The sequence below is a fragment of the Emydura macquarii genome, unplaced genomic scaffold (assembly GCF_026122565.2).
Source record: "Emydura macquarii macquarii isolate MOO-44397 ecotype Brisbane River unplaced genomic scaffold, CSIRO-AGI_Emac_v2 contig_2924, whole genome shotgun sequence".
NCBI lineage: Eukaryota > Metazoa > Chordata > Testudines > Chelidae > Emydura > Emydura macquarii.
This window is the reverse complement of record NW_027133061.1, coordinates 1,155,953-1,170,791: the sequence shown is the minus strand read 5'-3', so window position 1 is coordinate 1,170,791 and position 14,839 is coordinate 1,155,953. Positions and strand designations below refer to the sequence as shown.

General features: G+C 47.5%; 1 protein-coding gene across 5 annotated transcripts in view; it reads left to right on the top strand.

Moving 5' to 3' along the window:
* MEF2D (myocyte enhancer factor 2D) overlaps positions 1 to 14,839 on the top strand; it is a 176,907-nt gene that overhangs the window by 48,084 nt on the left and 113,984 nt on the right. For 4 of the 5 annotated variants that reach the window (XM_067569626.1, XM_067569624.1, XM_067569628.1 and 1 more), the window contains exon 2: positions 905 to 974. The exons of the other annotated variant lie outside the window; for it this stretch is intronic. The gene's annotated coding sequence lies outside the window, so the exon portion shown is untranslated. The remainder of the gene's footprint in view (positions 1 to 904; positions 975 to 14,839) is intronic. 5 annotated transcript variants of the gene reach the window in all.

Here is a 14,839-nt window from a genome sequence, read left to right as displayed (position 1 = left end):
TAATGTTTGGATATTTCAGGCCATCTCCTCACCTGGGAGAGGGAAGTCTGACCTTGAAACTAAAAGAGCAAAAGTCAGATCAGATGGCTTCTGGTGCAAGTTCATTGACTTCAATGGAAAGGCACCTACTTATACTGGTCTGAATTTAGGCCTTCTTTACTGCGTACATTGGGTCTGATTCTGACCACACTTCCACTTGTGTAACTCATTTGACTTCTAGATGGAGTTACTGATGTCAATAGGATCAGAATCTGGCCCATTGTGGTTAATTTTTGTTCTTGCTCTCGGAGGTGTAAATCTGGAGTAACTCCAGATTCACACTGGTATGGCTAAGAGCAGAATGTGCAAACTGCACAGACCTTAAGCGATGGCTGCTGTGGGTTATGCAGTCTTTGTGGAATGAGGACTGCTTGGGTTTTGTAACACCTGAGTTCAACCTGAGGCATTGTGGGCCTTTCAAATGTGACTTTTGGTCCACCGGCTTGATTCTTGAACAACTGGCAGGGTAGACAGCTGGTTTTCCAGTTCCAGATCTTTCTGTCTGTCTGTCTTTGTGGGATTGGGAAAGAAAGAAAGTTTTGTTGTCCCTCAGCTCCAAGGAGTAGAGAGCCCTCAGTACTTTGCAGAATCAGGGTCTTAGCTCCCTTTCTCTCAGGTTTCCTGAAATTTTCAGTCGGGTCAAAACAAATCTCTGGATGAAATCCGCAAAACCAAAAGCATAAATGACTGGACCAAGTATGGACCTTGAGATCCCGGCTCCTTACAGGCAAGGGATGCCCTGACAGGACAGGGAGGGGAGGGGTCCCTGATTCCCGGTATTTCCTTGCATCCAGGACAGAATATGCACTTTATCTGCATTGTTCAGTTTATCTCCTTGGAACTGAAGGGCATTTTCCTTTTTCAGTTTGATTGACAGGCAGCGGCTACGAATTGCCTTCTGGAGTGAGCTGAAGATGCAGCCATCCGACTAACAGGTAGGGGGGCAAATCCCTGTTTAACACCCACTGTTGATTGTTTGTTTGTTTGTTTTTTATGCGGGTTGTATTGCTGCCTTGCCTGAACTGCAGGGATTTCATAGAGGTTTGAGCCCCATGCTCTGTGGCCCATGACAAAGAGACGACTTGGGAAGAGAATCCCCAGCCGGGGTAGAATGGCATAGTTCCATTGAAGTCAATGGGCCAGATCGCCAACTGGTGCAGATTAGCAGAAATAAGGGGCATGCCGCCAGTCTACACCAGCTGAGCATCTGACCTGTAATTACTAATTAGGATTTAGTTTCAAGGCAGAAAGCAATGGAGGAAAAAAATAGCTGGTTTCCTCCCTGCCCAGCGTCGTGTTCTCTAATGGGCGTTGCGCCATTGATGCGTCAATGGGCCAGATCTCTGGTGCAAACCAGAGCCGCTCTGTAGAAGGCCAGCTGACGACCTGCTCCAGTATCTCCAGGGCATCTTCCTTTTGAATGGGACAAGATAGCGGTTCCCTGGCTTGTGATTCATGAACCTCCTTGCCAGCCGGTCCACAGGGCAAAAGGTTCTGGGATCCCAGCGTTGGTGGGAACTGGGGGGCCCGGGGTGGAGGATGAAATGGTTTCAGGATGGAATCTCCCTCCTGACGGGGCTGCATGAAAAACCTAGAAAACTGTGAGGTTTAGGGAATGTCTCCTGCACGCTCCACCCTTCCAAGTATGGCAGTGTCTTCCGTCTGCCCTGCTGTTTGCCGAGGAGAGGGAGAGCGAGTGAGAAGGCAGAAATTTCCCCTCCCTATTTGGAAGGAGAGGCTGAGCTGAGATCACATTTCCTGTGGTCAAACTGGATGGGGTAATAACAGTTTGACGTGCAGCTATTTGATAGCACAGGACGGCTTTGCCAGCCTCCTCTGGATGAATCCTGCAGGGGGTTGCATCCAAATCTCCATTTGTTACCAGTTGCAAAGCAATAGGGGGTATGGTAACTGCTTAATCTGCCTTGAGCACAAGCTGAGGAGGAGGATTCAGTTCGGAGAGTTGCTTAGAGAGATGGGCTTTTCCTTGCATAGTGGGGAGGAATGAATGGGGGCTCTGGAGCTGAAATGAGTCGGACAGTGGTCGGGGGGCAGCTAAGGGACTGTCCTAGGGTCCAGGCATTCAGAGAATGGGTGTCTTCAATACTGCTTCGGGGAAATGCACCTACCCTCTGAAGTGCCGAATGGGATCCAGAGCCTCTAAGGTGCTGGCTTGAATCCAGCCCAGCTGGGTAGCGAGTAAATGCCATTGCCACCTGAGGGGTGCTGTGTGTGAAATGAGTTGGTTGGGGCTCAGCCCAGGCCCCAGCTGGCAGAGGTCCTGCTCACCACCACTGGCACTAATTAGCCCTCATGTTGGCAGCCTGAGCCGAGAGACCACCGGGCCTGATTCACCATTGCCCTGCACCTTGTGCAACCAGTTACACTAGTGCAAAGTGCGAGTGAAGCCTTCCTGGGTCAGAGCTGTGCAGTCTGGTGCAAATGACTACACAAGGTGCGGGGCAGGAGAGCAGCCGGCTCTGAATTCCTCTCGTCCCGGAAAGGGAGGTTCCCACCAGACTCAGGAGCGTGGCATGTTGGCAGGGGGCAGTCTGTGTGGGAATTGCGCCTGGCCCATGGCCAAGCGGTGCCTGTTTGAAGTGTCGTGTGTAAAGAGGGGCCTTCTGTCACCAGCGCTGTCAACCTGGTGTCGTTCACAAGCAATTTCAAGGGGCCTTAAAGTGATCTTAAATTACGGTTGCTTCCGCTTTAAGGTCCCTTTGCACCTATGGCAGCATAAAGGGGCCTTAGTATAAATGAAAACCTAGCCATGAATGCGCATGACAGGCCAGATTCTCCGTCACACCAGCCTGACAGTGTAAAGGGCTCTTAACGTACATGCCCCTGTAATTTATTCCTATTTTAATAATAATTAGAATCCCTAGTTCTTCTATACCACTTTTCACGCGTAGCTCTCAAAATGCTTTACAAAGGAGGTCAGTATCGTTATCCCCATGTCACATGGGGATACTGAGGCACGGAGCGGTGAAGTGTTGTTGAAGGTCACCGGTTGACCAGTGGCAGAGCCAGGAATAGAACCCAGGTGCTCTGTATATTAGGCTACAGTGCTTGTAAGACCCTTTTATGCTGCCAGAGAGGTGTAAAGGCGCCCCCGGGTTTGTTTATACACGTGCTACACACGGTCAGACTGAGAGGCCATTTCAGGTGGGGTCCCACAAGGTGCGTCCTGGGTCCAGTGCTACTCAAGATTTGCATTAACAAGCGGAGGACAGCGTGAAGAGTACACTCGTAACAGTTACGAACTGCACAAAGCCGGGAGAGATTGCAAGGACTTCGGAGTGCAGGATTAGAACTCAAAATGACCGTGATAAATTGGAGAACTGGTCTGAATTCACTCAGATGGGATTCGGTAAAGATAAGGGAAAGTGCTTGGTGTGGGAGGGAGGGAAGAATCAAATGCATAAAACGCAATGGGGAGTAATAGGCTAGGTGGCTGTACTGCTGAAAAGGATCAAGGAGTTATAGTGGATCAAAAATGGAATGTGAGGCAACAGTGTGATGATGCTGAAAAAAAGGCGTCCTGGGATGTATCAACAGGAGTGTCAGGTGTAAGACACTGACCGTAATTGTTCCGCTGTACTTGATGGACAGGCTACCAAGGGGGAGACTGTAAAATCCTCGTCACTGGAGCTTTTTAAGAACAAGTGAAACAAGCATCTGTCAGGAATGGTCTAGTTATACTTAATCCTGCCTTGGGTGCAGGGGGCTGGTCTAGATCAGTGTTTCTCAACGACTGGCCCGTGGACCGGCACCGATCCCTGAGATCTCCCAGACACGGTTTAGGAAGGGAAACAAACACTGGTCTAGATGACATCTTGAGGTCTCTTCCAACCCTACATTTCTATGAAAAGTTGTATCATTTTAACTATCCTGGTATGGATAAAGTGATCTAACCCACCAGTGTGAAAGCAGTTATACTGGTATAAAAGTGCTTGTACTGGAATCACTGTTCTCCTAAAGGAAAGAGAATAAGGTGTGATGATATAAGGTACTTTCATGCTGACATAACTGCATCTGCAGTAGGGGTTGTACCGATATAATTATTTTGTTAGAAAATCACAGCCCTAACTGACATAGTTATACCAGAACAAAACCTGTGTGCAGAGCACAACTGAGTGTAAGTCGGAATCAGGCCACTGTCATTGACACTAGTGTCTGCGCCTTTGTGGTTTGGTAGTGATTTACATCCACTTTGTACTGGTGTAAGTGGATACTCCACCTGAAGAACAGTGTAGAATCAGGTCCTTAAATCTTCTAACAACCAGGCGATAACATGTGCGTGGACATCGGGAAGGATACCCATTTAAAAGGTCTGTAGCTAGCCAGAGTCCCCCAAGCAGCACTGAGTGGATGTCTCCAAGGTTTTATTCCTCCAGTTGCATCCCGAATGGGATAAGTCCTGTCAACAAGGCTGTAAATTTCCCATGTAAATTTCAATGTCAAAAGATGTTGCAATAAACAAAGAACAAGATGAGAGCAGATTTGGCCATAGTGGCTGGGATTGCTCATGCAAGAACTCAAGCGTCGGCAGAAAACCTGGTCTTCGGCTGTGCCAGCTTGCAGGGGTCCAGGAGCAGTGCTGATTAGAGATAACTACAGGGCCAGATCCTGAGCTGGTGTAAACCAGTTGCAGCGCCATTGAAGTCAGTAGAGCTAGACAGAATGACAGCAGCTGGGAATCACTGTGCCTCTTACGACCATGGTCTGAATTCTCGTATGCACTAAGGCCCCTTTACGCCACTGTGATAGAGTAAAGGGGTCTTAAAGTGTAACAGATTGACACCCTCGTCAATGCCCCTTTGTAAATAAGAATCACGTCCCTGAGGTCTGCATAAAGGGTGTGACCATGAAGCTATTGGACGGAAGAGAGGAATCTCAGAGCATCTATTTCTCTATGAAATGATTCTTTGCCTTTATATGAAGACCTCTTATCTGAGGCTCTCAAAGTGCTTTGCAAACATTCATTACAAACTCTGAGAGTTAAAGTATCATCACCCTTTTATAGATGGAGAAACTGAGGCACGAACCCAGCGATGGGAGTTTCCCATGACCACGCAGAGATTAGGTGGCAGACGTGGGTACAGAACTCAGTTTCCCGAGTCCCACTAGTCCGTTCTAACCACTAGACTCCATTCCTCTCCAGTGCCAGGAGCCCCGACTCCCTGTCCTCTGCTCTAACTACTAGACAACATTCCCTTCCTGTGGAAGCAGATTGTATATGTGGTCTCATCCATCATGAATCTGAAATATGTGTGAAAAGAGTCTTATCCTGTCCCTATCTCCTTCCCATCCCCGGAAATGAGGACTGCTGATGGCAATAACAGAGGGGGGACGTAGGAATAATTTAAAAGAGGGTATTTTTATTTTCTAGAACTCGTATCGCTGTTTATTGCTGTTACAGTAAATGTTTGTATCTCCATTGTCTGTAATGAGGTTGTGGGTAGAGACAAGGCCGGGTAACCGTTTTATGAGGTTCTATGGTTTCATGTAATGTGTATTCTGCATCTGATATTAAGATCAATACAAGGAAAGATTTTAAAAATAATCTGACACCAGCTCCCAAAAGGGGGGTGGTTATTTTCTCTGCTGAGCAAGCAGGTTTTGCTGGGTGTTCTGAAGAGGATGGAGTCAGACCTGGGGCAGATAATAGACTTGAAATCATAGTGGCTGTATATGGAAAAGCCCTAGTGAGGTCATTGTCTCTTCCCAAGGTCAGGGTTGATGGCCTAATTCTGATCTAAATGACACCAGTGTAAATCACGGAAATATGCCAGTGTAAAATCAGTAGAAGATCCCCATGTATTTCCCTAGATGAAAACTTCTGGATCTTAAAGTATTAATTCATAGAATCACAGAATCATAGAATATTAGAGTTGGAAGGGACCTCAGGAGGTCATATAGTCCAACCCCCTGCTCAAAATATTATGATTATTATTTGTTACAGTAATACATAAAGGCCTCAGCCGAGTTCAAGACTAAATGCTGCACAAAAACATATAGAGAGACTGTTCCTCCCCTGAAGAGCTTATGATCTAAGGGCATGTCTACACTAAGGGTGCAACAGTGGTAGTGTAGATACTTTCTATATTAACGGAAGGAGTTTTTCTGTTGCAGTAGGTAATCCACCTGCCTGAGTGACTGTAGCTAGGTCGATGGAAGAATTCTCCCGTCATCTTAACCACACCTAAACCTGGGGGTAGGTCGGCTTCACTATGGTGCTTGGCGTCGGGATTTTTCACACCCCTGAGCAATGTAGCTAGGCCAGCCTAATTTTCAGTGTAGATCAAGCCTTAATATATAAAAAAGAATCAGGCCCTAAGTCCCAGACCTGGTCTACACATAAAATTAGGTCGACCTAACTGCACTGTTCAGGGCTGAGAGAAATTTTGCACCCTGTGTGCCATGGTTAGGTTGACCTAACCCCTGGCATGGACATGGCAAAGTGGATGAAAGAATTCTACCGGCGACCGAGCTGCCGCTACTTCTTGGAGAGGTGGGTTAACTGCATCGATGGGAAAAAAAAACCCAAAAAACCCTTCCGCCAATGCAGGAAGTGTCTATGTTGCACCAGAGCAGTGCCACTGTAGTGCAGATGTACCCCCTAGATTCACAAAGATGCGTAGGGGCCTGGGTCCCATTGGATTCCCACAGGGAGCTGGTAACAGAACCCAGGAACTGAATCCAGCTCCTATTCTAATTCTTAACTCTCTGGTCATTCTTTCCCTTTTTGGAGTGGAACCTGAGCGCACTTTCCTGGTTTCTTTAGCGAGCTTGTCGACACTAGAAAGTTTGGCTAGTTTAACCATGCAGGTAAAACTAAACCAGTAAACCCCGCTAGTGTGGGTGCGGTTCCGCTGGTATCAAAGTGCTTAGTCTGGTATAGCTTATGCTGGTTCAGTAACTGGGGAGATCTGGCTTATGAGGTCCAGTTATACGGGTGTACCTGTACCCACACTGGGACATACACTGGAGATCGGTACATTGGTATAAAATCACCTTTGTAACCAACAGAGCTAGACTAGTGTAACTCTTCCAGTGTAGACCAGGTCTAGGTGACAAAATGTTGCTGTTTGGAGGATACCGGTGTTGTTGCAGGGTCTCCAGACATAGGTTTTGACTGCAGGGCAGAAGGCCCCAGTTCTTGGCTGATACATTTAGTTTTTGACCAGAGCAGGGTTTTTAGCAGTTGCCCTGAGGCTGCGGAATTGCTCACTTCCTGGGTTGACCGCGTCAGGTGTGAGCATGGAGGAGGTCATCCGAAAAGCACTGCTTTGAAACTCATCCCCTTTCTGTTCTCCAAGCCAGCCTCGCGGGAGGAGTGGAGCAATTAAATAAGCGCATTATTGACCCTGCCTCAAAAGTATGTGACAACCAACACCGGGGTGATTTAAAACCCACATGGCCAGGTCCTCGTGTCCCGTAATGTGCAGCGCTGCTGTCCAGGATCGATAGGCACTTTGGTTCCTGTGTCCTTGAGATACGCCAAGAAAACCTCTCCTGCATTCTGTACCCAACCACTTCTGGTGCAGAAAGGCTCTCCGGGACCGGGACCGTACGTGAATGGCTGCTTTCACATTCCAGAGTCCTGCAGCATCGTCCCACCGCAACTGTGCTCAGTAAATGACATGCTTGGGAGAGGGACGACCCTGTTGTACCCTGCGCTCCATCTGCAGGGCCTATGCTTTTTGCCTGTGCCAGTCCGGTGAAAGAGCTCCCTAACCGAGCCTCTGTTTTATACTGTACGGCGTGAGCCTGATTTTCAAAAGTGCAGAGCATCTGTTGGAGTCAATGAGAGATGTGGTTGCTCAGTACCTCTAAAAAATCTGGTCCGATGAGGATCTAGATCATACTCAAAGCATATGCCACATCTTGCCCTTCCCACACTCTGGAAAGTTAGGATCCAGATCTGACTCCATTTCCAGTTTGAATGAACTGATGGTTTGATTTCCCAGGGTTGAAAAGGTAACACTGAAAATAAGAGCCTTGTGTTTAAGGTTCTGTCCTAGTACTAAGGAGCCGTGGATTCAATCCCTGGTCTGCAGCAGACTCCCCGTGTGACCTTGGGCAGGATATTTACACTCTCTGTGCCTCAGTTTCCCATAAACTTTTTGGAGCAGGGGCTGCCTCTTACATGTATGTCCAGGACAATGAGGAGCTGACAACGGGCGGGGCCATGAGATGCTACTGCAGTGCAAATTGTAAAGCAGCATTGCCAGCTCCTAGGTGCTCAAAAATCATGGGTCAAACCCCAAAAAATCATGAGACCGACTTAAAAATCATGAGATTTTAAAAAAAGATATAGATACAGCTCAATCTTGGGTTCCTTTTACTGGCTTTATGGAAAATGTCCTTTCAATGAGAAATGGCTTTTTGTCAAAAATGGACTTTTTCACAGGAAAAAAAATCTCATTTTTTACTACATTTTTCCAGTCTTTCAAGGAAAAAAAGCCTAAGCCCCCCATGAACTCTGGGGAGGTGGGTAACGCTTTGCCCTTTGGTGTAAGAGGTGGGGCTGTCCTCTGTGTTTGGAAAGATTCCTAACAGGTTGAAATCTCCATTTCAGAGTTGGGGAAACTGATTCCCAGTAGAGAGGCAAAGTGAGTGACTAGAGACTGCACAACAAATCAGTGGTATAGCTAGGGATAGAACCCAGGAATCCTGATTCGCCAGCCTCATCTGCTCTAACCAGTAGACCATACAGCTCTCCCGGAGCTGGGAATAGAACTCAGGAGTCCTGATTCTCCGCCCCCGCAACCAGCAGGCCGTCTCCCCTTCCAGAAATCAGGCTGAGAACCTAGGAATCCTGATGCCCAGCCCTTGTCCTTTAACCCCGAGACCTCAGTTCTGCTACTCATCTAGGTAGCTTAAGGCAAGTTTTGTCCTTCTGACTCATCCATTGCCATTTGGTGTCTTGAGACTGACTGAGCTCCGTTTTCAAACCAAGAAAGGAAGCATCATATATGATGTTGATCATATCTTAAGTCTCTGGCCTAATATGGCTAGGCTAAAATCTTACAGGCTTCAGCCTGTAGGCTTCGTGTTTCAGCCCTGCTTACCAAGGCTACGTCTACACTTACAGACCTAACAGCAGCACACCGCACCACTGCAGCTGAGCCGCTGTGAGGTCTCCCGCGTAGCTGCTCTATGCCAATGGGAGAGAGCTCTCCCGTAGGTGTAATTAAACCGCCCCCAACGAACGGTGGTAGCCGTGTCAGCAGCGGGGTGTCTCCTGCTAACGTAGCCCTGATGGTCAAACTGATGTTGGTCGGGGTGGAGTGTTTTTCACACCCGTGACCAACAAAAGTTTTCTCGACAAAAGTGCTAGCGTAGAGACATAGCCTTGGCTACCTACTGCATGCTCACCCCTTCTAATTGCTGATCAGTCGTATGCTTTTTGAATCCTGCAATTTAAATGTAGTTAGCGTACGATGATTATATATAACCGAACGTGTTCGCTAATCACAACATCAGACAATCAATCAATAATAAAATAAAGCCGTTGGCTGCAGTATAGTTAAAGGGCAATCCTCAGTCTGTCTCCCTGTGTTTGCATATTTGTTCCAGACTAGTCCTCGTCTCTCACACTCATTGCCCCCAGTGTCAAGTGGTCCCATTCTGTCTGAGTAGCCGTTTACAACCCACTGAGCGCTGGTGCAAGTGTCCACTCATGCAGCGCAATGGAAGAATCGAGCCCTGGGTGTGTGTTTCCTAGTTCCCTTTCCACCGTGAGATTGCAGGGCTACCCGGGGAGCAAGCGGGGGAGAGCGGGTCGACAGAGCTGGTAGTGATGGTGGTGCGTGGACGTGCAAGGGGTGCGCGGGTGTGGACGTTCGGAGGGTTTTCAGTCCAGGTAATGCTAGCCTGCCTTGCTGTCTGATCCGCCAGGGAGCGCGGATTTTGCAGGCTCCCCCACCCGACCACACACTGTGGTCACCACTCCTTTGGCTGTAAAGGAAGCAAGCCAAGCGGCTGCTTTCAACAGCTGTTTCCATGCAGGCCGCTTTGGCGTCTCCCATCCCCCCCTTCTCCCCCCCCTGCACACTTTACCACCTCCCTCTAGTTCTACATCTGTCTCTGCCCTTTAGACAGGCCGAGTTCTTTCTGTCACTCTAGGACAGTGTTTGGGGGAAAGAGTGGGGGTTGGCGCGTTCCCTCCATCGAGTGTCAGTGACAGATTGGGGACAGTTGTTCAGGCGCTGGCGAGGCGGGGGTGGAGGGGAAGACACGGGACCCAAGACTGCTTTCCTGCAGGGCTGGGACTGGCTCCCTTGTCCTCAGAGCTTCCTTTCAGACGTCCAGGGCTGAGCATACGTGGAAAAGGACGCAGCCATCCTGTCTCCTGTAAGTACCTCTCACTCTTTCCACTGGGGAGTTTAAAATTAGCAACTTCTTTTTTTAAAAAGCAGGCGTTGCTTTAGTTTGACCAGCCCAACTGCGTTAGGGCTTTTTTGGGTTTTGTTTTTAAGCTTGGATGACTCTCCAATGGCCCATGGGGTTTAGGAGACAAATCAAAAGCCCGATTCTTTTCCCCCCCCCATCCTCCCGACCAGCTTGCTGAAGGATTGCCTTGTGCTGAGAGCTGGGCGGTGTTTTGCGTCCTTCTTTGTTGTCACTCTCTGGTTTTGTTGCACCGGTTGTCTTTTTTTGCTGGAGGTTTTGTTATGATTCTGGTGATGATGATTAATACTCGTGAAGTAGATCTTCTGTGAATGTTTCTTCTTGAGCCAAATTTCTGAGCAAAGTCAGGGGCTTTGTTATTATGTGTATTACGGTAGCACCCAGATATCGGAGCCCTGCTGTGCTAGGTGCTGCACAAGCACATAGTAAGAGACTGTCCTTGAAAAGGTTGCGGTCTAAATGGACCAGACAGACACAAGGTAGGATGGGGAAACTGAGGCACCGAGCAGGGACGGGACTTGTCCAAGTGGGCCCGTGGCAGAGCCAGGAATAGAACTCGGGTCTTCCGAGTCCTGGTCCAGTGTGCTAGGCTTTGGGCCCTGCTGCCCAAAAATAAACAAAAGCCAAGCCATGCAGGTAAGAATGTCGAGGGGGTGGATTCAGAATCCACATGTTGTCCCTACCCCTAACAAAAAACAGGCATCCTGACCGCCACAGAAGTCCGCGTCATGGGAGGGGGCCTCTTTTCTTCTAGAAAGAGGAACGCTGCTGCTTTAAGAATAAGAAGTCAAATAGCTCCCATCTCCCAGGGACAAGGGTGTTTAGAAAGAACTGATTTCAGTTGGCTCCCTTGCATTACCTTTGGGTAGGCTGTGCTATGGGGCTGACCTAATGGCCCCTTCACAGGGGGTCCTTCTGCCAAGCGCAGAGCTAGATCTGATAGCCCCTGCAGGAACCCCCTGGCTCCTGGGGTCATCAGGGAATGGGAGACATAGCTGGTGTGATTCTTAAATTGTAAGCTTTTTGGGGCAGGGACTGTCTTTTCAATCTGTTTGTACAGTGCCTAGCGCCAGGGGATCCTGATCCGGGGCTCCTAGGTTCTGCGGTAATACAACGGATTAATAATAATACATTCCTGGTTGCCACGAAACCTAGAGAGGTTATGGCAGTGGGGGAGGCAAGTTATTCTGTAGGCTATTTAGGGCAGCAGCTGTCTTATAGGTGAGTGCAGCACCCAGCACCGTGGGGCCATGATCCTTGGTGGGGGAAGAGAGTAGCCTTTGGAGCTCCTGCAAGACCAATAATAAGTTAGGTCAGCACTGGGAATCAGTTGGCCCAGGGAGCCCCAGAATAGGGGAGACGTAAGTTGCTTCCCCCATTCTCTGTGCGACAGTGCAGGGCTGAATATCTGCATGGAGTCTCAGCATGGCATCTCTCAAACATAGCAAGATGGTCAATTTCAGGGCTGTGAAGCAGCCTGGAACATGCTGCGAAAGCAAACAGGAAGCAGGGCTGGGAGCAACCCACTTTATTTACTTGCTTTTAGCCAGGCTGTTGACAGTGGTTCCTCTGAGGTCTTTTTTTCTCTAACATCCTTCTGCAGAAGTGATTGCACGGGGTTGTTTTGTTTCCATCAGGTTTTGTTGTATTGCAGAGTGGAAATTTACACTGTGGGTGGGACGGCGAATGTGTCCGGGGCCAAATTTTTTCCAAAATTACTCAAGTTTCTTGGGGGTCAGAGTTTCCAAAGAGATCAGCACTCAGTGAGGTGGAGATTTCAAAAGTGTGCTGAGATGAAGCTATTTATGTGAGTGATTTAAATGGGAACCAAGGTCTCCTGAAAAACCTGTCTCTGGATTGTTGTTGTTAATAATACCCAGCTCTTTTTGTCAGTAGACCTTATCATTCCCATTTTGTAGACGGGGGAAACTGAGGCACAGCGAGTGGGAGTAACTGGCCCAAGAGTCCCCCAGTGGGCCCAGAAACCAGAATCAAACTCTGGTCTCCTGAGTCAGTCCCAGTCTACCGCTCTAGCCACGAGGCCAGGCTTATTCTGGAAGCACTTTGAGAGCAACCAGCAATGGTGCCCCGTTGTGCAAGGCGCTGTACAAACACAGCATAGACAGCTGACAACCGAATAGAGGCAACAAACCCAAGGTAGGGGAAAGGGGTAAAACCCTACGTACTTTGTGTGATTGTGTGTGCTGAGTTCTTTTAAAACTTCTGGCCGAATTGTACTGGATCAGATAGGACTGTGGGCTACCTTAGGAGCATTTTGCAGGGTTGAACAGATTGTTTAAGGTTGGGACTTCCAACAGGCTATTTTGAAAATCCCTGCTGAAGGCTAATGGTCTCTGCTGCCTAGATCTATTCACAAAGCAGGAACATAACTGGAGCAGAAGAAAAAATTATCAGGCAAGGTCTCAGAATCCGGGTGAAATTCTTCTAATGATGAGTCTGTTTTTCCAGTACCTTCTGCTATCATTCTGCATCTGTGCAAAGTTGGGGAGATTTCCCCAGATTTGATGCTTTAAGGAAGAGCAGGAATCCTTTTCTATTCTGTTCAGTTTTTTTTTCACTTCCCTCATCATCATGGTATCTGAGCACTTGCTAAACCGGGTATCAAGCTATGAGACTGGCATTTTTCATGTGAGTTTTTATTCTGTCTCTAGGGGGAAAATTGTGTATGGATTTTGGGGGGGGAGAGGGGGGGTTTGTGTGGAAAAGAGTTAGACTTTTTGGGGGGTGGGGAATTCAAAATTTCAAAACTGAAAAAAATAATTTAGATAGGTTGAAAAATTCGAAAGATCTGCTCTCTCTTTTTGAACCCCTTTAGCTGTATCTGTGGATGAAGTTATATTGGTAGAAAGGTGCATATACTGTTACAGATTATTCCCATAAACTCTGTCTGCTGGTTCCTGTGCATGATGTGCTGTATGCTTATATTAGCGAAGACAAGGTCAGCATGCCTTGTGTTTGAACAGAAGTGGTAAATCCTGGCTCTCGGTTGTGGGAAGCAGTATGGCCGGGGGCGGAGATTGGGCTGGCAGTTGGGAACTAAAGGTTCTAATCCTGCTCTTTTTGTTCTGCGCTCCTGTGCATGTCACTTCCTCTCTCTGAATCTCGCTAGGTGGGTAATTGATGCTTGCTTCCCTTTCTAAAGCACTTGAGGGTTATGGTTGATAGACCCAAGTATTATTATGTTTTCATGATCTCACTTTTGCTGTTATTATGAAGCCTATGGTGGAAAGGCCACAAAAAGAAAACCAATGAGTATTCCACAGAACTTCAAACATCTCTGCCCCCCCGGGATAGGGCACTGCCCTGGGAATCAGGACACCTGGGTTCTATACTGGCTCTGTGGGTGACCTTGGGAAAATCCTTCATCTGTCTTGTCTTTTTAGACTGTCAGCTCTTTGGGGTAAAGGCTGTACAGTATGGTGATCTTTGCTGGAGCCTCTAGTCACTGCTGAAATAGAAATAATAATAATAATGTAGAAAAACTCCTAAGCAGGAAAACAAGGTCTTGTTCAAATGGTTTTTCCACACGAATCATAATTGGGCGGTGGAAATCATTGCCACCAGAAGTAAGCGAAGACAAGAATGCAGCAAGATTCAGAAAGGGATTAGCCATTGATAATGGATTTCAAGGATATCCAGAGTTATCATCATTAATGATAAATATCCTGGAAAAGATTTTAAACTTCACCCTTCAGGCTTAAACCAAGAGGAGACCAGGAGAAGAGAGTGTGTGTGTGTGTGTGTGTTGGGGTGGGGCAGGTTAGAACTTCTGCTGCTGTGTTCTTACATCTTCCTCTGTAGCACCTGGCAGGCTGCTGTTGGAGACAGGCTACTGAGCAAGATGGAGCAGGTCTGGTCCAGGCTAGTGATCTCTCTTTAGAATGACTGCATCCATACAAATGAGCTAATACACTTTTACTGAGGGCGACTGGACTCCTGGGTTCTATTCCTTGCGCCGTCATTGATCTTGGACAATTTTGTGCCTCAGTTTACTCAGTTTTGAGACATTTACGACGACCTTTCATGTCCCTGTTTGCTCTCTCTTATGCAAACGGATATCGCTGGACAAATTTTTTTCTGGAAGTTTTGTTTGTATGTTTGTGTTTGACAAAAACATGATTTTTATTTTCCTAAATGAACGTTTTCAGAGGAGGTTTCCATTTCTATCCAGATATGTCTGGGTTTTGAAAACCATACATTCTTTTTAACTGACCCTTCCCCACCCCCCAAAAAAGTTCAGTGAAAAATATTTTTAAATGAAAATTTTGTTTCTTTCAAAGAATTTTTTTTGGCAGTAAATACGTTTTCTGAGCAGCGCCAGTGATCAAGGGCATCCAATATAAATGTGCTCCTTTAACTG